This window comes from Macaca mulatta, chromosome 2 (genome assembly GCF_049350105.2).
Source record: "Macaca mulatta isolate MMU2019108-1 chromosome 2, T2T-MMU8v2.0, whole genome shotgun sequence".
NCBI classification, from domain to species: Eukaryota; Metazoa; Chordata; class Mammalia; order Primates; family Cercopithecidae; genus Macaca; species Macaca mulatta.
This window is the reverse complement of record NC_133407.1, coordinates 60,261,724-60,285,097: the sequence shown is the minus strand read 5'-3', so window position 1 is coordinate 60,285,097 and position 23,374 is coordinate 60,261,724. Positions and strand designations below refer to the sequence as shown.

Here is a 23,374-nt window from a genome sequence, read left to right as displayed (position 1 = left end):
CTGAGATGATTATTAAGTGAAATCAGCCTTCTGTTTGTATTCGTCAGCTTCGCTGCCATAACAAAATACCACAGACTGGGTCACCTAAACAACAGAAATTGATTTTCTCACAATTCTGAAGGCCAGAAGCCTGAGATCAGATTGTCTGCAGGGTTGGTTTCTTTGAAAAGCTCTCTCTGTGGCTTGCAGGTGGCTGTCTTCTCCTTCTGTGTTCACATGGTCTTCCCTCTGTGTGCATCTGTGTCCTAATCTCTTCTTATAAGGACACCAGTTATACTGCATTAGAGCCCATCCTAATGACCTCATTTTAACTTAATTACTTCTTTATAGTCTCCATTTCCAAATACAGTCACATTCTGAGGTACTAGGGGTTAGGGCGTCAATATACGCATGGTGTGGGGGAGGGGTGGGGAAACAGTCCAGCCTATAACACTATTTTTAGAAACTAGATAAATTATCACTCACAGCAGATGAATCCCATATGCTTGCTGCCTTGTTTCTGCCACAGCATGTTTCAAAGTGTTGTCCAGGACCACCTGCAATCGAATCACTTGGACTTTTAATAAAAATCAGTCTGCTCCAAGTCCTTGAGTCAGAATCTGGGGCAGAGGAGCACAGGGCCCTGGGATAAAGCCTACTTGTGTTTTACATTCATATGAAGATTTGGTTTAATTAAAGGGACTTGGGAAAAGCAAGGTAGCGAGGTATGCCACCCCCCAACCCCGCTGCACCCCCACAGCCACCGCAGTCCCCCAGGTAAGGGCAGCCAAAGAAGAGCATGAGGGAGGGAGTCAGGCAAGTGTGAGTCTGAGCAGGGAGCGCTGTGTATCAGGGGCCTCCTCTAGTGTGGCTCACCGGAGGGCCATGAGATAAGCTCCTCTCCACTCTAAGTTGGCCTCCCAGTACCAATGAATGTCCCCACCCTCACCCCTTTCAGTAGATACTGAAATAGGGGACTTTGCAGTGTAGATGCCAGGAGAGGCTACAGGGGAGGCTGCCTACCCAGAAATGCCAGGCTGTGTTCCACAGCCTGATAAAGATTCTAGTCATTTCTCTTGGCGAGCATTCCCCTACCCCTAACCCCAGCTCCTGGCAGAACTCAAAGTTGCCCCTGCCCCTCAGAATGGTGGAAGACCTGAGCCTTGAAATAATGTTTAAGAGACAGGCAATAGTGGCAATTTTCCCAAGCCAAATGCTGAACCAGGGAGCAGAGGTTGAGGCAGGTTCACATAGTCACTGACTCTGCTCCAAAGCTTCCAGCGATGTGGGTAAGCTGGTGGGTCATCTGGCTTCCTGCAAGCTGATGTATGGGAAACAGGGTTGTCATACACATGGGTACAGCCTTTGAGTCACGTCCCAGACAACCGCCGTGAGCCCTCTAGAGTGGGTGTCTGCTGCAGGTGTACGTGTGTGCGCACACCCATGTCCCACGCCTGTGTTAGGGTGGCCACCAGCCTCTCATGTCAAAAATTCCAGCAAAACAGCTGTTGAGTGGGACTCTAAATGATAGTGATTTTCCTAGCACCATGACAACAAGACACCATCAAAGCTAATGGCGCTAATCCATCCCTCGTCTTTCTCTGCTGGTTCCGGCTTAGATTTTGTTTCTTAAAATACTTGCCTGGCTGGCAAGGCAGTGACTCACCTGCACCAGGACTGAACAGAACAGGCAGGAGGTGCTTTCTTCTGAAGAGCTGTCAAGAGCCAATACAGCACCTGAGGTCTTTCATTTCACACGTTGTTCCTGACAAGGGGGAGACATTCTTATTCTCTTGTCAAAGTTGGGATTGCCAAAGAAAGCAAAGTGGTCAGAATGTGTCAGACTTTGGCACTTGTATTAAACAGAGTTTGAGGAAATCATGCAGGTTTGGCTGAGAATCTCTTCCTCATCTTCCATCCAGTGCAAGATAGACCACATTTTTACAGAGAACTGTCAAAAAGGAAAGTTCACATTAGAGTCACTCAGCTCCACGTGCGTCCTCTGGTGGCATCTCTCTCAGTGTCAAATCCTGTTAGGACTCCACGAATTCTGAGTATTTCGATGATTTAAGTACTCCTCCGAAGGTGGTAATTTGGAAATTGCATTGTTGGTAAATTTGAATTAATAAAAAAGCAAAGTCAAGAATTTTATTGGCAATGAAAGTAGTTTACTGGTTATCTCTTAATTCCATTTGAATTCCACAGGCCATAAACTGTGGTATATTGCAAAATACCCTGAAGTCAGATGTGGATTCACATCCTAGATTTGCTGCTTATTAACTGTGTGACTTTAGCCAAGTTACTTAGCCTCTCTGAGTGTCCATTTCCTCAGCTGTCAAAGTGGGAATGATACCATATCCCAAATTATATTGCAATGAATATAACAAGACATCGTGAGTGTGAGAGATGCTAGGACAGAGGCTGGCCCATAAATGCTCATGTCTTTTCCTGTCTCTTGTTTTTTTCTGTAACTTAAGTGAGCATCATTTATAGCTAACTAATGTTTTAATGTTGACACATTTTAGTAGATGGTTTTCCATACTTTTAGAATATCGTAAATAATTCTCCAAGAAGTAGAAATGACTGGGATACAAACCCTGAGACCAGCAGTTGCCAAAGTCACAAGAGGTGATTTGCAGGGTTCAGACAGTGATGCAGGAGCAAAGCTTCCGTTTTGACTTTCAGAGATTTGGGAGCAGTGAGTTGTAGTGCCCTTTGGAAAGGTCAGTAGAAATGCTCTGTGAAATGTGAAAAGCTGGGTGCCAGCTCCAGGGGTGCCAGGTGAGGTCCCACTGGAAGCCTGCCTCTTCCACCCCTGCCTCCCTGTCTTCAGCAGCACCCTTTCATTTTCTAGTTAGATTGGCTCAGGTCCCAGCTGACTCCTTCTGGATGTCCAGCTATAGACATCTGTCTTTGTCTCCAGCACTTTGAGTCAGGTTTTCATAGTTGCTGGGTTTTTTTTTTTTTTTTCTGTCATTACTGTGTTTGTTGTGGTCTTAGTTTTCTACCAGACTTTAATGGAAGGAGACCAGGTTTGAGTCCAGCTGCACCCCTTATTAGCTGGGTCATTAAGGACAAGTCCCTTCACCTCTTTGAAATGCAATATTCTGATTTATATATGGGGATCCTACATTATTAGGTTGTTGTGAGAGCTAAGGTGACTAAAATTCACATTGAAGTATTCTGTAAACTGTAAAGTGCTGAGAAGAAAAGATAATTTCAAACCCCTCTTAGCAGGTATACTTTACTGGAACATATACATGCTCAAAGATACGTGTTAAGTTACTTTATGATTAAAGATATTTGCCACAAGAATGTTGTTCAATCCCTAAACACACGAGGGGACATTCTGAGCATTCTGCGGTGCTTCCAGTGGGTTCCCGGGTGGTTTGTGAGGGAATTTGCCATTTACCTTGTATTTGCCATGTCCAGGCTCATGCTTGGGAACATCCTGTTTGATTCCTATGAGGTAGGTATTAGCCAAGTTTCCCCCACCAGGTGTGATGGTTAATTTTGTGTCGACCACACTAGGTTAAGGGGCATCCAGATAGATGATAAAACATTATTTCTGGGTTGTCTGTGAGGGTGTGTCTGGAAGAGAGCAGCATTTGAATCAGGGGACTAAGTATAGGAGATCACCCTCACCAATGCAGGTGGGCAGCATCCAACAGGCTGAGGGCCAGAATAGAACAAAAAGGTGGAGGAAAGGTGAATTTGCTTTCCCTTCTGGAGCCAGGACATTATCTTCTTCCACCTCCAACATCAGAATTCCAGATTCTTGGGCCTTCCAACTCCGGCACTTATATAAGCTGCGTTCTCTACGTAAGCTGTCACCCGCGTTCTCAGACCTTGGGCCTCTGACTGGGAGTTACAGCATCAGCTCCCCTGGTTCTGAGGCTTTCAGTATCAGACAGAATTATACCCCCAGCTGTCCTGGCTCTCCAGCTTGCAGACTGCATATCATGGAATTTCTCGAGCCAATTTCATGAGCCAATTCCCATAATAGATCCCCTTCTCATATCTGTATATGTCCTATTTGTTCTGTTTCTCTAGAGAACCCTGTGTGATACACTATGCATGCACAAATAAAGTCACATCAAGACTAATAATCCAAATGTTAGTTTGTTACCACCATTTCTCACTTTGAACCTAGCTCCCAGCAAAGCACCTTCTACCCTGCACTTTTGGGGAGTTCCTGGGCTAGGAGGTCTTCCATGTGCTCATCAGCAAATCAATGCCCGGCACTGTCCCTTTCTCTGCTCTGCCATCTCACTCTGGTAAAGTTGCTCTGTGGATTGTCAAGTGGAAAAGATGCCTTTTTCTCTCTTATGCTCATTTATAGGGGGTCTCATCTCAGTGACCCTGTACTCCAGTGTCTTATGAAGCACTAACAAATAGTCCCTTTAGCTTTTAGTGACAGCTCTGCCCAGGAATCAGACATGGGTCTGATATGGAGTAGGGTGAAGGATGGGGTTCTGCCCCTGTCACCACAGTGTACTCAAAACTACTCCCTCCTCCAGTATGGTGCTTCGCCTTTTGGTGAGCCCACCGTGCGCAGCTCCCTGCATTTCCTCAAGAAAGGGAGTTTTCCCAGATCCCCGTAGGGTTTCTTCACTAGTCCACTAGATGTGATGGAATCCTAGCAGAGACTCCAGATTGCACATTCCCACTATACTGATGAGGAAACGAAGGCTTAGAGGTTAAGAAACTTACCCAAGGTCACACGCTGAACAGGTGACAGTCAAGAGCCAAACTCAGAGCAAAGTTCAAATCCCACATTCTTTCTGACCAAAATCCTGTGATCAAAGTGGCAACATGACACGTTGTTCTGACCCTGGTATTCACACAGGAGGGCAAACTGTGCTGGTCACTGTTTACTATACATACTTTTCTCCTTCCCAGGGGTTTATTTAAGTCTCTTTCTGCTTGGTTTCCATTGAGAATTATACTCTGGGCATGAAAAACTGGGATTCCTTGCCATTTCACCTTCCTCCCCATTCCTAGCTGCCCTCCCAGTGAACTTACAGTTTATTTCATTCTTACTTGGCTTATGGTTAAAAGAACTGTGGTGGGGCCAGCCTCGGTGGCTCACTCCTGTAATCCCAGAACTTTGGGAGGCTGAGGAGGGCGGATTACAGGGTCAGGAGATTGAGACTAGCCTGGCCAATATGGTAAACTCCATCTCTACTGAAAATACAAAAATTTGTATTTTCAGGTGTGGTGGTGCATGCCTGTAGTCCTAGCTACTCAGGAGGCTGAGCCAGAAGAATCGCTTGAACCCAGGAGTTGGAGGTTGCAATGAGCGGAGATCATGCCACTGCATTTCAGCCTGGGTGACAGAGCGAGACTCAATCTCAAAAAACAAACAAACAAAAAAAGAACTGTGGTTCTTACACAGGTGACAGAACAAGCAAGTCCTGGCTATGGCAAAGATACAACTGAGCCAGTGTTAGTAGATCTGAGAAAAACACGTATTCCTTGACTTGATTCCAAAGCCCCTGCAACCTGGCCACCCTATACCAACCCTGTTCCAGTCTAAAGGTCTACACGTGACCCTAAGTTCTCTTTGCTCTCCTCCCAGCTATAGCCTGATGCCCATGAAAGATGGGACCTGTACCCCATGTGCTCACTCCTCCTAGCCCATTCCAGCGATGTGGCATCTACACTCCATTCTGATTCTCTTGGTCAGGGCCTTGACCTTCTATCTTGGCCTTGCCAAATCTTTCCTTTGGGGAGCAGGATGCTCTTCTTCTCCAGAAGACATTGCCTGGGGACCTGCCTACATCTAAACACACCTTCTCATCATTCCCAGAACAAAGGACTGTTTCATCCCCAGGCATGCCCTCTCCACTGCTTCAGACTCTGGGTGTACCAGCTCCACTCACCACATAATAAAACTCTTGGGGTATGGAGGAGGATGCACACCACCCTGTCTTGGCCCCAACTGGCCACTTCCCGGAAACTCTGGGACAGGTGGCTGGCCACTTTCTTTGCAGGGCTCCTAATGCATCACCAGCCACAGTTGTTGATGCTCAGGTAACTGAGGGAGCTGTCTTCAGTTTAGACTTCTTAAAGACCCCATTTCATATCCCTCAATCTACAACCCCTGCCTTCCCATTCCCTGTTTCCTTTCTCTCCATAGCATTAATCAGCATTTTGATATGCAATATATATCAAAATATATAGCTTACTTCAGGAGTAAGCTCCTTGAGGTTTTAGTCTGTTTGTTCAAGCAGTGTCTGGTAGGTGCTCAATGACTGCCTGCTGAATGCATGACTGGAATGACCACGATCTTGAACATCAGCACCAGAGTACACGTACCGAGGTGCTGGGAGGACCAGGAATTCTTGTTCTTTTCTGTCACAGAGCTCAGCTGTTAAAGATTTCCAAACCTCCTCCGTCTTAGCCACAGCAATAAATGGTCTACAAGTTCATTCTCGGCACTGCACTGGGCACCATGGGAAATGCAAACCCTTCAGGCAGCTTAGTATCCCCGCTCATCACTGAGCCATCATCCCCTGGAAAATGAACTGTTCCTCTTGCAAGCCCTCATTACACCCTCATACCCCAGCATAGAGATCTGTGCTCTCCATCGGTCTCCATTCTTCCCAGACACAAGCCTGTCTTACTCATCTTCACATCCCTGGTGCCCAGCACAGTGCGGAGAAACTATGAAGGGTGTGATAAATATTTGATGCATAAATGAGTATCTGGGATCCCACATGCAGAGAAAGCCAGCCCCTTCTGAATTAATTATGTGACTCAGACACTAGGGGATGATGAGTTTATTTCCCTTTATTATGATTAATAATTTTTTTCCCAAAGAGTTTTTCAATTCTGAGAGTTAAGTTTTACATATTGTAAATATCAAGATATCCTTTATGAAATAATACTGTTTCCGAAAGACAACATAAATTTTGGAGTAAGACTGATGACTATATTTCCTTTTTCTAGATTTTAAATATCTCCTTTTACACAGGGCTGATTTTAAAATCATGCAGATTTAAAAATTTATGTGGAAGTGTTTTGTGACACTGAAAATAAGAGTCTGTGAAGAAAAGCTAATGCTGTCTTTACTAACTCTTTGTATCTGGAATAATTAAACTTTTTGTTTATTATAAAAACCTTTTTAAAAAATAGGCAATCAATTAATTGTGCAGTTTATCTTGGATTTAGAAGAAGTTGATTCTATGTTTTTTTTTTTTTTTTCTTTTTGTAGAGACAGAGTCTTGCTCTGTCACTGGACTACAGTGGTGCAATCATAGTTCACTGCAGTCCCTAACTCCTGGGCTCAAGCAATCCTCCTGCCTCCGCCTCTCAAGTAGCTGGGATTACAGGTGTGAGCCACCATGCCCGACAAGAGGGTGATTCTTAAAAAAGAGAAAATAATACACAGAGAAAAAGTAAAACAGTTGTTGTCTTCACATCAGTAAAGAGGGAGACTGAGCACTTCCTAAATGAAACTATTTACAGGTTGGACCAAGCTTTAAACTATACTAGATATTTAGTTGATTATATTTCCTAACTCTAATTATTAAAAGTAATTTAATCAGTGTGGGAAGAAAATTTAAGAGGGAAAACTAAATCTGCTTTATGATTTTCAAAGTTAGTTTTCTACACTGATCAATGTATGAATAAGTGCTCAGGTGCCAATTCATTTCCCGCCATGGAGTTACTGTGCTTTCTGGGTTTTAGAGAGTTAAACTCCGAAGGCAATAGTGGTTCTATCTGTTGTGCCTGCCTACCCAGCATTCATTACCCCATTTTTCTGCTCATAGCCTTTTGATTTTCTTTAGGGGAGCCACCCCTCACTCCACTTTCAGTTCATGAGGCTAGGAATAGTCATGTGACCTGGGCTTCGCCAATCAGGGCTTGGTTCAGAGATGGGTACATTACCAAAGCTAAGCCAATGCGAGCCTGACTGGGATTTTGCGGGCACTATTAAGAAAGAGATCCTTTGCCCTTTGCTACGCTGATGCTTGGAGCTTCTGCCTGAGAGTGAAACTAACACAAAGAAAGCAGACAGATGGTAAATGCAACTCATATTGCAACTTGAATGTGCCAATAAAATATAATTTCTCTAGTTTGTCCATAATCAGTCTGGTCCTTCACTAGTTAGGGTTTAAATCTTGATTCAGTCCAATAATTCAATATCCCCACTGAGAACATGCTTGCTTTCTCAAATGGCTTCCTCTTTCTCCTTCTCCTCCCATAAAGATGCCATCAGGATGCATGGCCAATATTCAACAGGTACATGGCATTATGGCTGCCCTCATTGATAAAATACTAAAATATGCATGGAGCAGTTGGTAAACAGGTTCTGCCCTGAGATCCCTGTTCCTCATAATCCATCAACTAAAGGGTTAACTCTGGGCATAGTAGGACACCTCCATTTAGACTCCTCAGCGCCTCAGACTATAAGGATTTTAAAATGTTTTGATCATCATCCCTGCAGGATGTGTTGGGGTGGAGGCAGTATGGTGGTGTGTGTCTTTTCCATGTCCTCATGGTGTTGAGAGGAAGGGAAATCTTGTCCTTGTACTGGTCCTTGAGCATAGCTGCCTTGCATGTGATTATTTTGGGACAACATCCACTTTTGTCTGTCCTGGGTGCACTGAAAGCCTCTGATGTGGGGGTCTGTGGATGGGGAGCTCGTGATCCATCTGGAGGCAGTACTCCCAAAGGTGTTCCCTGACTGGTCTAGCTCCTTCTCTGCTCTTCCTGCTGCTATAGACTCTGACTTCTGTCCATGACTTCCTATCAACCCTGGTCCCAGGGTTCTCCTCAGCAGCCCACACCACTGAGTCACCTCACTCCAATGCTCACCTCTGGCACACTGGCTACAGGCTTGCTGCTATGTCTGGGTAGAGTCTAGGCTTCATAGGGACCTGACACAGCTTGAAAAGTCCATAGCAGGGCCTGCTGCTACCTGAACAACACTGGGCTCTTCCTCTCATAATTCTGGAGGGGATGTGGGGGAAAGATCTCCCTCTGCCTTTGTGGTTAAGCTTTACTTTTCCAATACAATCTCTCCACTCAGGCCTCTTGTCTTATTCTGCTGCTTCTGTCCTCTGATAATCTCCCACTTTCTCCTGGTCTAGACCTTTCGAATATAAAACCCTAAGGTTTAGTCTACCAAGCTCAGTTCTTGACCCTCTGAAGAGGAAGGTAATGGAATGTACAGGATATTTTTTCAAGGTAAGGGCTTGAATTACATGGCTATTGCCTTGCTACAAAATTTGTTTTTGAATGCCAGAAGCTGAGTGTTATGCTTTCTTTCTCTTTGCATACTTTCTGGAAAGAACTTTCATCTCTTCCTAGGCAGATAAATGCCTTGAGTAGACTAAGTTCATATGCTTTGAAAGGCAAAAGAGAAAAGTACATTGATAATTTCAAAACATTATGCCTATTATACATGACAACACCTTTAAAGCACCTGAAATCTAACTGGGCCTAAAGCCAGTCTACCCAGTTTAGCAAACCCATGGATTCCATGGTTAGAACTGGGTTTCAGTCACTTGCTACCCATAATCCTGAGTGACATGGTAATAACAGTATCCATTTCACATTATTTGAATAGCACTGGGTACAGATCCACATGCAAATGGGGCTGATTAAATGCATTTGATGATAAGATTACTGCCAGGGTTAGATCCTGACACAGATGAAGCTTACTTAAAGAGCTCCCCAAGTCCATTTCTAAACCTCCCATGTACATTTCTTCCCTTCCAGTGGTAGAAAAAAAGAACCAAGGAAGAAGATCCCTTCCTTTGGGTTATCTGGGGCCAGAATCCCCTCTTCTGTCACTCACCCTGTGGTGGTGCTGGGGATTGTACTGAGACTCCAACTTATTTCTCCTTGCTGACCCCTCCTGCTTTCCCTTTCCTATAAGCTTGTTCCAGTTTCCCATAGTTGCGAAAACAAAACAAATAAAACAAAACAACAATGAATAAAGGAAACTCTCCCTGCCTCCTCTTTTAGCTGTAACTTCCCCCTCCCTGCCCAACCAACTCTCTGGAAGCAGTGGTTTATACCTACTAGCCCTGCCTCTCCTCCTCTCCTTCGACTCCATTTTGCTTCTAACCTAGTGTGATTTGGTTTCTGCCCTCACATCCCCACTAAAACCAGTCTCACAAGTAATCAATGACTTCCTTATTGTCAAATACAACAGACACATTCCAGTGCTCATTTGCTTGACATCTCTGTGGCATTTCCCACTCCTGACCACTTCTTCAACCTGGAGAGTCTTGATGTGAACTGCTTGATGCCACTTTTTTCTGGTTTTCTTTCCATTTCTCCATCTGTTCCTCAGGATCTCTTATTTGATCCTTAGGAGTTGGTATCTGTCAGGTTTGGGTTTCATGCTTTCATAATCTTCTCATTCTGCCTGCTCTTCTGGGCCATCCCAGCCCTGCCCTGGCTTCAGTGACCATCTTTAAGTTGGCTGTTCCCCAGTAAGCACCTCCAGGCCTCTCTCCTGTGCTTGGAACTCATGTTCCTAACTCTTCCTGGAGGTCTTCACCTGGATGTCCTACAGCCACATCAAACCCGTGTTCAAAACATGTCATCTTCCTTTCAGGTCAGTTTCTATTCCTCTCCTTGCAATCACAGTAAATGGTATTAACATCCATGAAGCTGCACAAAGAACCCGAGAATCCTCCCGGATTTCTATTTCCTTTCCCCTTTCCCTGCCTACTGAGGCAGAACCTTGTACCTGTCAGTATATTGGATATCCACCCAGAGTAGCGTGTGTGAGTGGATGAATGAACTATGGTGCTACAGAACACCATGGCTCCAACCTGAGTCTGAAACTTGATGTCATTTTGCCTTTCACAGTTTTTCACTGCTTCTTCATTAATATGAGGGAATCCACCCAGAAGATCTTCATCTCTGAGATCTATGATCCACACTACTCCAATTTGACACCTTAGTCACATATCCACTTAACTCCATTGCTTTTTCCTGTGCCTATCATACCTAGGTAAAGAGGAGGGGAGCCCCTATGATAAAGTGGGACTTAAAACATAAATTATGCCACCTTGCAGAACATATTTTCCCTGGTAAGAGGGCCCAATGTCTCTCTGCAGCCACCTACCTTGAGTCACAGTGAGAAGTGGAAAGGGAAACAGAGAGGGTGCATAGGAAGGGCGGGAGAAGCTGAAGGAAAGATTAACAGAAGCAATTTCCTCCTTTCCCTGTCATGCCAGATCCTGTAACTGTCTGTGTGAGTCTCCCCCAAGCGCTGCTCACGGGAAAGCACCTTCCCTCTTGTTCCTCATGACTTCTGTCTGGAAACGAGTACCGTGACTGTCTCCTGAACGCCTACGTGCCTAGCACTTTCTACTTCTCAAAACATTGCACGAATATTTATTTGAGTGCCTTCCATGTGCAGGGGCTGTGCTAAGCAATGTGCACCTTATCTCATTTAAATCCCACGACCCTAGCCTATTTTTATCTCCGTTTTGCAGACCAGAAAACTAGGGCATGGAGTGGTTAACTGCTTCACTAAGGCCATCCAACTAGTAGTGTGGTCCTGGAAATCATCATATCAAACCCAGGTCTGTCTGATTCTATGCCCAAATCCAGGGCAGCCGTAGCTACGCTGCTTCTGACGTATTCGTGGTTATCTTTCTCTGCCACTCAGACACTGAGTACATAGTATCTAGGCATTTGATAAGTGCTCATTGAAGAAGTGCTTAAACCATGTCAATACGAGCTGGATCTGGTCCCAGCCGCCAGAATCCAGAAATGCAGCTTTGGGCCTTTCCCATCATCCCTTTGGGCCTCAATTTCCTCATCTGTAAACGGAAGGCATTATGCAGATGCCCTCGAAGGAGACCGTGCCTTTAACATTCTGTGGCTGTCTTCTAATGGTGCGGTGTCCCCAACGTGATGCCAAGAAACTGCACTGAAGGCAGGACCCAGCAGCTCAGTTCGCCTACGCGGCCCCAGCTGCACGGCTGACGCATGCGCCCTCGCCCTCCATCCTCCGCCCTCGCGCCCCAGCCTGGCGCGGAGGCAGCTCTTTTCTGCGCACGCGCAGGCCCTCGCCGCCGCCTGACCGCTGGATTGCCTTGCTCTGGGAGGGCGCGGCTGCCTCCCCCGGACGCTGGGGAAATCAGTGCTCTCGACAGGGATGGGGGTCGGCCTGCCAGGAGCCGTTCGGGGCCCACGGGGGAGCCGCCTGGCCCTCGTTAGGCAAGGTCCTTGGGAAAGCTGCCCCCCACAGGAGAGCGTGTTCCCGCCCGCGCGCTGGACGTGCCGGGGAGCACAGAGAGGCTCTTCCCGCTCCTAGCACAGATGGAAACGCTCTCGCTCTGCGGCCTGGGCTGGGAGGCAGGGGAGGGCCCCAGAGCCCTGCCAGCCCGCAAAGCCGGGAGGATTTTCCTCTCAAAAATGATACCGCTGATTAAACTGAAAACTTCTAAGGTCACGGAGGACGTTTATCCGGGCTGGGGCGGGGAATGGGAGGGCTGGAGGCGTCACCTGATGTTATAAGCTACTAAAAGGCAGCGGACTCTGCCGGGAGGCAGGCGCTTCATTGCAGCTTAGGGATGAATACATAAACCTGGGCAGCTATTTTTACACTGGCTGAAACAGGGAGCCTGTGTGTGGCAGGGGAGAGGACGCAAGCAGCCCTCCCCCATCCATCCCCTGATCTTCCCCTTCCATATGGAGAGTTACTCCTCAGAACCGAAGCATTTTTATTTTCTGAAATCAGGGAAGGGAAAAGGATGCGGATCAAAACGTTTCCTAAATGGTTAAAATAAATGAGATAGCAGCATTCTGAATTTTCACGCCTTGGTACTCTCAGGCCTTCCTCCCCTTGTGTGCCGTCTTTTGAAGTCCAGAGTTGTCGGTCTGAGTTTGTCTTTTCCTGCTCAGGGAACATGGAATGGCTTCTGCAAGATTTGGGCCTGCAGAGAGCTGGAGGAGACAGAGAAAAGAGGAGCGTTTCTGCCAGAAATGCATTCTCGAGCCCGACTTGCGCTTGTGCACTGCTGAGTGTGACTTTGCTCTGTTAGGACTTAAAAGAAAGCTCTGCTTCTTTAAATAGGAATTTTCAGACCGTGATAAGCACTGGGAAAGCAGAAAGTTGTCCAGGAAGGATGGTTGCTTTGGATTTTCACCTGATTTAGACCAACTGGAGCCTGTGCTTTCTTGTCAGAATAAATTTGGAGCTGAACTCACCATACCCAAGAGGGAGATGTGCTCGGGGGAGGGCTGTGAGCTGTATGGGAAATTCCTGCTGACATCAAATCATTTCAGATCACTCAATTTCCTTTGATTTCATTCAACGTCATTTCATTTTCTTTCCAAGTCCTAAGAAGTCTGGAAAAGGAGACGCTGAAAATAACTGCAAAACTTAAGGCATGAAATGAAATATCTCCTAAAATTAAAGTGAGGTTGTAGAGATTCACCATCGTAAGGATTTGCGTAGACGACCTTTTAGCAATTTTTCCTTTGAGAATTATGGAGCTACAAACACACACGCACACACGCCAGAACCCCGCAAAAAGAAAACTTCACCAAGGAGGAAAGGTTACGTGGAAAGCTCTTCATTCAATGTGTCATTTCTAAGATTCACTAGATTGGAATGAGGATATAGAGTGGGGATGTTAGGGTGGGCAAGAAGCAGGGCATGGGGGAGTTTTAAATGTGTTTCATCCATGACTAATGTCTCCAACAATGGGGAATAAAACAAATTTTGCCTTTTGTAAAGGGAAATTGAAATTCAAAGTTGTGGAGAAACATTACCACCCTGGGAGCCATGACGGCCTCCTAGGGTCTAGGCACAGCTGGGCTCTTAGAAATTCACCTACTTCCAAAGGCAGGTCAAAAGAAGGTGTTGCTTTATTGAGATAGTACAAATCAGGGTTTCCTTCATAGGAGAAAACCCCCAAGCACCTCTACTATTTGTGTGCCAGTAACTTCCAGCCAAGTTTGAGGAAAGACCCAAATCATCATTATTATTGTTTGTTTTCATATATGTTTGTTTATTCTGTTTTCCTTTTTAAAACGTAGCAGAACTTGTACGTCTAAATGTATGCACACCCTGAGAAAACTTTCAAACCACTATTTAAAAAGTGGGAGCAGGACCATTCCCTTACCTCCCAGAAGACAATTCTAGGCTGGCCCCCTTTTCTATCCCTAACAAGTTTAAAGAGTATATCTCACCTGTGGGCAGGCCACTCGCTATCCCCAGTTTCCTTCACTGGCCTGTCACTCTATATCCATAGCAACTTAACTCAGGTCTGAAAATCAGGAAACCTGGATCATGTAGAGGTTAGGCCTCATGAGAGATTAAAATCAATAATCTGTCTTTTTAGATATTCTGTCAGAGAACACATTTATTTATTTTTTTTTTTTATTTTTATTTTTTGAGACAGAGTCTCGCTCTGTCGCCCAGGCTGGAGTGCAGTGGCCACATCTCAGCTCACCGCAAGCTCCGCCTCCCGGGTTCACGCCATTCTCCTGCCTCAGCCTCCCGAGTAGCTGGGACTACAGCCGCCCGCCATCTCGCCCGGCTAGTTTTTTGTATTTTGTTTTTTAGTAGAGACGGGGTTTCACTGGGTTAGCCAGGATGGTCTCGATCTCCTGACCTCGTGATCCGCCCCTCTCGGCCTCCCAAAGTGCTGGGATTACAGGCTTGAGCCACCGCGCCCGGCCGAGCACATTTATTTTTAAGAAGCAACATCTAACACATCTAAGCTGTCCGAGTTCAAAAATCAGTTTCCTTTTTGTAATATGGCACAAGAGAAAGAGTTCCGGAAGTGGCAACTTAATTTGTATCTAATTTCAGCAAAATAATTGCAGACTGCTTCCAGCTTGAATGAGCAGTGAGGTATAGCTCCAAGTAGTTACTTATTTTAGTAGCACTCCCTCAGGATGAATGCTAGCTATTTTCAGTTGCATGTGGGAAAACCAAAGGCGCTGCCAAGCTGTGGCAAGTTGGCATCGTGTGTGAGCTGTCAACCAGGATACTTACTTCTACTCAGATTCATTTTCTAACTTGCAGTTGGCGTGTGACCTTTTTCTTTATTCAATTTGGGGTCCTGATCACTTCCTTCCTCTGCCGCCCTACCTTCCCACCGATCTCTACCCCCACAGGCAGCTTTTGGCTGAATCCATTTAATAATAACAGTGTGAGTGCCAAGTGGGTTGTATAAAATCCTTAGGGAGAGCTGTGAAATGAAGCACATTGTTCTTCAGGGCTCCTAGGGACCAGAATGTACCCATCAACAAAAACTAATATGCAATAAAATTATATGTCTTTCTCTATAATTTATGCAGAGTGGGATCATGCTGCAATGAGGCCATAAATAGCTCTTGGTATATGTGGTAGGCAGCCTCTAAAACAGCCCCTGATAATCATCACTTCCTGATATTCTCTCTCTCATGTAACCTCTTCTTCAACCTGGGCTGGATGGACCTGGTACTTGGTTTTAAACAAACTGAATACGGCAAAAGTGATGGGATGTCACTTCCAAGATTGGGTTACAAAAAGTCTCTCTCTAAGCCAACTGCCATGGTGGGACCTGCCTCATGGAGAGGCCTATGTGGCAAGGAACTGATGTCTCTAGCCAGCAGCCACAGCAGTGAACCTGGAAGGTCACCCTCCCTTGGTAGAACCTTGAGTTGACTTTGGTCCTGGCTGACACCTTGATTACAGCCTGTGAGACCCTGAGCCAGAGGACTGCTAATTTACAACTGTGTTCCCGACCCATGAAAACTATACGATAACACACGTTAACTGTTTTAAGCTTCTCAGTTTTGGGGTAATTTGCTATGCAGCAATAGAAGACTAACACAGTATATTCCTTAAAGCAGATAGACCCTCCTGCTCCAGTAACCCCACCAGAGTTCTGTCTCCAGACTTACCTCCTGCTACAGCCTCTCTATCACCCCTGGGGACACTTTTGGGGCACATCTTACTCTTAGGTGCCTTTTTAGGAGCTATTTCTTTTGCTGAAACAACCAGCCTCCTCTTCTTCACAAGATAAATTCCTGCTCATCCCTTGACACCTGGATCAGATGTGACCTCTGGAGAACCTTCCTGACTCAGCCAGGCAGAGCTGCTACATCCAGCCTTGGGGTCTCCACAGCGCTTTGCTTCTGCCTGTGCTGCAGCATATCCCATGGCACTGTCCTTATTGGTAGGCCTGCTAGGCTGCAGCTCCAGGAGCGCAGGAAATGTTTCTTCATCTTCCAGTCCCTGGTGCCTAGCACAGCACCATGGTAAAACATCATTCTTGGAACAGATTACCAAGTGTCTTACAGGAGCAGGGATCCCAGGCAGAAGAGAACATCTGGTAACTAGTTCCACTCTCACCTGATGCAGGGATCTTACTACAGCATCCTCAAAATGTTCGGAAGAAGACCACTTTGGTTAATTGGACTACACACACACACACACACACACACACACACACACACACACTCCAATATTATATTATATTGAACACTCCATCAGCAGATTAAATGCTCTAGCAGTCAGCAGTGGTTTGAAGCTCTCTTGATCTGATCCCAGCCCCTTGATCCATCATTTAAGGTCATGGGGGCTTGAAAGTTGACAGTCCTATAATTTGAGTTATCATCATTTCCGTCCATGACCTTGAAGTTGATATGTCCCAGGCATCATGGACAGGCTTTACTTCATTTTTAGAGCAAGCTAGAAAGAAATCATGAAGGCATCCCAAGGGACAAGTTAAAGGGACATCCTTAGAGACAAACCTGAAAGAAGGGAGGGTTGTGCTTTTCTCTCAGATGGTGATCTAGCCCATGAAGGGAGGGGCTCATTGCAGGGTAAGGCTGTTGGAAGATCTTTCAGGAGTGGAATATGTTGTAAGCCTATCTACCCCATCATCATTTTCCCCTCCGTTGTCCCTCTCCTAGACCCCAACTCACCTGTAGCAAATAGCTTCTTAACTGGTCTAATGACATTTAGTTATGACATTTTCCAAGTTGTTCTCCACAGGGAGATCAAACTCTTTCTCAAATGCACATTGAATCACATAACACCTGTCCACTTCAACACTCCAGTGGCTGCCTGTGCATGGCCTTCCCCAGCCTGGTTGAGAATCTCGCCTCCTTGCTGTCTACATTCAGGTCACACTTGCCATCTTTCATGGCCTTGAATACGCATGTGCAGCCCCACTCTAGGGGATGCCCAGGACCCATTGGGCTTAGTTAATCCTATTGTTCCTTCAGATTTTATTTCACTCATCATTTCCTCAGAGATTTCCCTGATGTCCCTTATTAACAAAATCCCCTCATTATATACCCAGGACCCCACACATTGCAATGATGTTAATTTGTGTGGGTATTTGATCAAGGTCCTCTCCTTTACCATGCCTGTCTTTGCTGACCCTGTATTCTTGGTACCTAGTATAACCTGGTAAAGAGCAGGATTCAATCAGTATTTGTTGAATAAGTGAATGAATGAATGAATGAATGAATGAATGATGGGTGCTCTTTGAGGGTACCTGGAGGAAAAACAGAAACGTGGGGAGAATGAGAATTTAATGGAACCCAAAGCTGGGGCATAGAAAAGTAATTTGAAGTATACCACCATCCTAAAATGACTGTTGGACTTTCTTTAGACTGAGTGTGAACAACATTTACAGTTAGATGTAACTCCATTCCCCCAGGCTACAGCAGCCTCCGGGAAAACCTAGGATTTCAAGATGATTTCCAGAGCCTTTGGCTGTGCCTCCTACCCCTGCCACCCCATCAAGCCACACTAGCCCTCCCTCCCTCAGGAGCTGATGCTGGCTCTCCTCTGGGGAGGGGAGGAAGGGTGGAGTTGGGGGCGGATGATACCTCAGGTCCCCTTACTGAGAGTCTCCCTGTGTTACTGCCACCCCTAGCACAGCCGCCACAGTCTTTATCCCAGGCATGATCTGCTTGCTGCCTGCGGCTCCACTCTGCTTCACAGGGTGCCTGACGGCCACCATTGTTGTGACTGTCCTTGCTGGGGCCTCTACTCTTGGTGGTGGGGAATTTGTTTTCCTACAAGTGTGGAAAGCTTTTCAGCAAGCCACTGGTGGAGCAATAATTGATTTCCTTCTTTCCCTTAGATGATTCCCACCCTTCCTTGATTGTCATCTCTCTTAGCAGTTTTGTAGCAGGCAAATAATTTTCCCTTACTTGTTCACAAATCTTAAATCTAGGAGTACAGGACCTGCTCATTGTTTTTATTTCCTAATTTCTGTTTCTTTCAGGGCTCAGGGAGGACTGACAGTACTAGCTAGAGTTGACGACCATTCATCCAACAAACATTTACTGCACAAGGGAGAGAGGTGATCAAGGCACTGCCCTTGTCCCCAGGAAGCTCGCCAGTGCATGGGACTCTGTGCAGGTGCCTTCACCTCTGGATTAGGTATTTGACTGTCAGGCCATGGCTGAGCATCCATCCTCTCTATGCTAATTTTTTCCAAAAGTCAGGAGTTTAGAAGAACACTAATGTGTTTTTCTTCCAGCCTTTCCTGCACAAATGACAACATCATTACCCTCAGCTTTTAAAATGCAAGTCTGTACAGAGATCCCAGAGTCAAGGAGGGCGCCTGAGTCATTTGAGATAATTACCTTTTTTTTTTCTGCCCGAGTCTTGCATATCTGTGAATCAGCAATGGGGAAACTGGCATCAAAAAAAAATAAGGGAGGCTTAAAGTGAGCAAAGCAGAGCAGAACATTGGCAAGAGCTGAGTGCTGCCACAGCAGGAACATCATGCCGATCGTCATCTAAGGGAGCTCATGGTGCTGTCTGCCTCCTCTTAGCAACATCCACACAGGCTGGTACAGTCAGATCATTGTGACTTGGACAGGGATGAAAATACTCAGCTGACACCAATAGCTCCCAGCACAGCCAGGGTATTCTAGAGGTGTGTGGTGTCAGGACAGCCTGTGCGGCCTCATTTATTTACCTGAGTCATCTGAACGAAGCAGTGACTGGCTTTGCCTCGCTCTGGCAAGAACTCGCAACAAACTCAAAGCCTCTTCCTCCATGGCCTTTGCTCCTGCAGCACAGCACTGACATCTTTTTAGCATCATAGACACTGTCACGTGGCAATCAATGACAGATGAACTGTCCCTTCCCTGGGCCACGAGCTCTTCAAGGCGGGAGCCTCAGCCCGGTTTCTTCCATGTCTCCAGGGCCCAGCACAGGGCCTGGCTTCTAGTTGTTTTCTGATGAATAAGCGAATGGCTATAGACATGTACTCTTGGAAACACAAGGGGCTTCTGCAGTGGCAACATGTTCTATAGCACAGTACTGTATTGGTTCTTTACAGCCTGCAGGACCCAAAGAAGGAATGATTTTTGTTTCCTGGAAAAGGTGTACCTCATGAGGGCACTGCTCAAGGGAAGGTGCCCTCAAGTTGGGGATCAAGGGAGGCACAGGTTGATCAAGGCCCCAGGAATTGGAATGGAGGTGTTTATCCTAAGGAGGCTCTGAACATCTGAGGCAGAGCCTCGATTCTCCAGGAAATTGACTTTGCTGGAGAACAAGGCTGGGGGAGGCAGGCTGTCTTAGGGGGAGGAGTCCTATTTCAGCCCCACTGAGACCCCAAAGGCGCACTCCCTTGCTTTACCCAAACTGTCCACCAGGGGGCAGGCAGAGGCAGGAGAAGAGGAAAGCGGGCGGCTGGTCAGGCCCAGCACACCCAGCCTGGCATCCCACAGGCTGGGCTGCCTGACTCAGAAAAGGCCAGGCCGCTCCTCCTGCCTGTTGTGGCCTCTGTGATTTTATATGGTTTGGCCTGTGACATCAGACACCACGTGACCATGGTAACCAAAGTATACAGCCTGGAGTGAATGTTAATAAACAGGAAAGAAATGATCCCTGGTGTCTTACTTTACTCACCATTTGTGGTCTTGTTATCCACGCCTAATGTCTCCTTTATTACCCTGAGCAATCGAGATGTACCTGAATTCAGCAACTTTTTAAAATGAAATGCTAAATTGGGGAAATGTGAGTTGGTTTCCGTGTTTAACTAACTTTGAATATAGTGACATGAGTGACCGCTGCCTCTTGATATCCTGCTCAACACTCCTCTTATGTACAAACATGTAATTTACAAGGAAAATTATTTCCTTGATAATCCCTACATGCCTTCAAAAGTCATTTTCCCCAAAGAAACGTCAGGTGATGGGATCCCGTTATTCGTTAAAGTTTTTCCTAATATCCTCAAGGATTGAAGAAAAACAGCACACCTGTCCTCCTATACAAATTAATGGGCCCAGAGGCCCGGATCTAAAACAAACTAGGACTGAGCATAAAGGAATAAATGTTTTACCAGGCCAGATCACAGAAGTGAAAATCTTTGTGTCGAGATGAGAGCTGCTTCATACGACATCAGAGAGTTTGAAGGTTATAGTTCTCCTGCCTACCAAGAATATCTGATTAGAAGCTTTTTAAACTTTGCCTTAGTGAAGTTAAAGACTCTTTAATAAATTGAATCTTTAATTAGAATAAGAACAAACCGATCATATTACATGAACCAATAGAGAATGATAAAACAGTCCTAAAAGAAATGGTTTTCTAATGGAATCAGAATTCATATGCAAACCTTTCCATGCTGCAGACTTTTTTGAATGCTACCCCTGATTTCATTCCAATAGTATTCACAGCTGAGAAGTATCTTTTAAAGATATAGCATGATATCAAGTTACTTTAATAGTTTGCAAAATACTCTCAAGAATTACCTAAAAATATGCAGTTTCTATGATACCATAGATTCGCTCATCTAAAATTGTTTGATCTTCAATTAAAAACATAAACAGGCTTGGATATATTTGGTCACAGATATTGCCAGAGTTTCCAGATTGTATTGTTCAAAGGTATTTCATAAATATGAAAAAAATGTGTTGAGAAGGCATCCATCTGATTGGGTATTTAGGCTTACAAAGAAAGTAATTACAGGGGCAGAGACTGGGAGTCAGCCCTCATTCATCTCAATTCTCTTTCACATATCAGCATAGCTTGACCTTGATTTTTTAGATGCAAGTAAAGGACATTGATGTAATTCAAATAAATTGGTTTTTTTCAAATATCCTGAGGAGTCTGGAATCAGACACAACAGACTCGATGGACAAAAGCCTGAAGGAGAACCAACTCTGAAGTCATCATAGTGGTTCTAAAAACAGTGTCTTTCCTTCTTATTGACCTAAATTTTCATCTTCTTTCTAGGGATCATTTGCTTGCCACGTCCTTGGGAAAGGTCCACCTGTCGGCTTCTCCTCTCCCTTCCTTCTCGTCTGCATTTGTGTCTTCCGTTGAGATTCCCACCAGGGAATGTCGCTGCCGCCATGGCAGCCTCTGGTCAGCTGAAGTGACCTTCAACCTTCCTTGCCTTTCTCTGAGGGCAGGGGCCTTGCTTCTCCCATTAACAAAGCACTTTCCGTCAACTGTTAGGTTTCTTCACGGTTGATTAAACTGTGTTTATTTAGGATCCTTCTCCTTTTTCTGTGTCCGGCTGCTGACCTGTCTGCCGGCTCATTGTTGGAGGAGAACGCTCACAGGGTAGTCTATCTGACTGCTTGTTAGCAGCTTTGGTAAAGATTTTGTTCTGGAAAATGTTTAGCCTGTTGAAATACTAGTGCATCTTCAAAGCATATGACATTTTGCTTGGATAGTGTTCAGAATTGCTGTTACTGGGTAAGGCCAGAAGCATGTGAAAGAGAAAAACCCAAGCTAGCCTGTGAGCTATAACTGCTAGCATCTCCCTTGAACCTGGTGCATGTTGATCATCTTGCATGAAGCTCCATAAGGCTTCACTTGGTATGCTGTGGTTCTTTTTTTTTTTTTTGAGATGGAGTCTCGCTCTGTCACCCAGGCTGGAGTGCAGTGGCGCAATCACGGTTCACTGTAGCCTTGAACTCCTGGGCTCCTGAGCAGCTGGGATTATGGCGCGTGCCGCCACACCCACTAATTTTTATTTTTATTTGTTTAGAAACGAGGGTTTCCTTATGTTGCCCAGGCTGGTCTTGAACTCTTGGCCTGAAGCAATCTTCCAGCCTCAACCTCCCAAAGTGCTGCAATTACAGGCATGAGCCACCACTCTTGGAGGTTCTTAATAAGAGTAGATAGACATGGTTTTGTTGCTTGGAAATGGGAAGAAGAGAGAAAATGAGGCGCAGAAAGTTTTGTTGAGTGGCCAAAAGATAAGCCAGGACAAACACCTTAAGCCAGAACTCCATTTTTGGAGATTCTTGTCTGTAGGACAGCGAACACCCCTGCTGCCGCCCTGCCCTAGGTTCTCAGGCAGGCTCAGCTCCCCAGTAGCCCCCACACTCCGAGGCCCAGCCAAATGCCAGTTCCACCACATGCAGGCATCAGTTCTTTCTCTAAGCACTGTGACACGTACTTGCTATACCTCTCAGAATGGTATTTTTGTGTTTTGCTTGTGTATGAATCTTATCACACTGGCTTGATTGTGAGTGCTTGGAGTGTGAGAAATGTACCTCTGCATGCCCAGAAGCATGTGATACATATTTTAGTGAAAGCAAATGGATAAATGGAGGTGCAGATGGATGCTGTCCCCAGTTCTTCTCTTTAATGCCACCTACTCACCTGGATAACTTGCCCTCCCCATTCCTCACACTATGCTCAGCTCTCAGCTTCTGCAATTGGTTTGGCTTTACTCTGTAGTTTGGTTATTTGTTCATCTCACCTTTATATCTCTGCCTAGTCATTGTCACCCATCTTAGATGATAAACTGTTAGGGGACTGAGGCTCCACTTAACTCCCTTTACCTACCACTTGACAAAAACACAGGGCATGACTAAACACTTAATGGACTTCAGAAGATGATCCTTATAATCAGAGAAGTGAATCACTAAAGCTGATCACCTATCCTCTCAGAATGAAGGTTGAATGGTTCAGGACTTTGTGAAGTTCTTAGTCACCATTGCCCCCTTCCTCATAGTGAATCTTACCCTATACATTTTGTTTAGCTGCAGGCTAAACTAAGAATAATATTTTCTTATTCCTAGAACATAAGATTAGAAGACTGCTTCTAAAGGCTGGGTTTCTCAACAGCAGCATGTTGTCATCTTGGGTTGGATAATTCTGTCGTGAGGGCTGTCGTGAGCGTTGCTGGACATCTCGCAGCATTTCTCGTCTCTGCCCATAGACGCCAGTAGCATGCCCCACTGTTTTTAGGAATTGCCAGAAGTCCCTAGGGTAGGGTGGGGGAGCAAAGCCCCTGGTTGAGAGCCACTGCTTTAAGGGATAAAGGTGGAAGAGGGAAGCCATGGAGGAAAGGAAATGATGGTCATAACTAGGTATTCTTCTTCTCTTTGGAGGTTTTTGTTTTGTTTTTTAAAAAATGAAACCAGCATGGTGTTCTGCTCTGACAGTTGGGAGAGGAAAGTCTTCCAAATGCATTTAAAT

The 23,374-nt window shown here is 45.6% G+C and overlaps 1 long non-coding RNA gene across 1 annotated transcript; it reads right to left on the bottom strand.

The window, feature by feature from the left end:
- Nucleotides 1-82: 82 nt before the first annotated feature.
- On the bottom strand, nucleotides 83-11,321 carry LOC144339511 (uncharacterized). The gene is made up of 3 exons (XR_013414532.1): nucleotides 11,075-11,321; nucleotides 1,646-1,744; nucleotides 83-536 (listed from the first exon to the last, which is right to left on the bottom strand). It is a non-coding gene; the product is annotated as an uncharacterized LOC144339511 (long non-coding RNA).
- Between the last annotated feature and the right edge of the window lie 12,053 nt (nucleotides 11,322-23,374).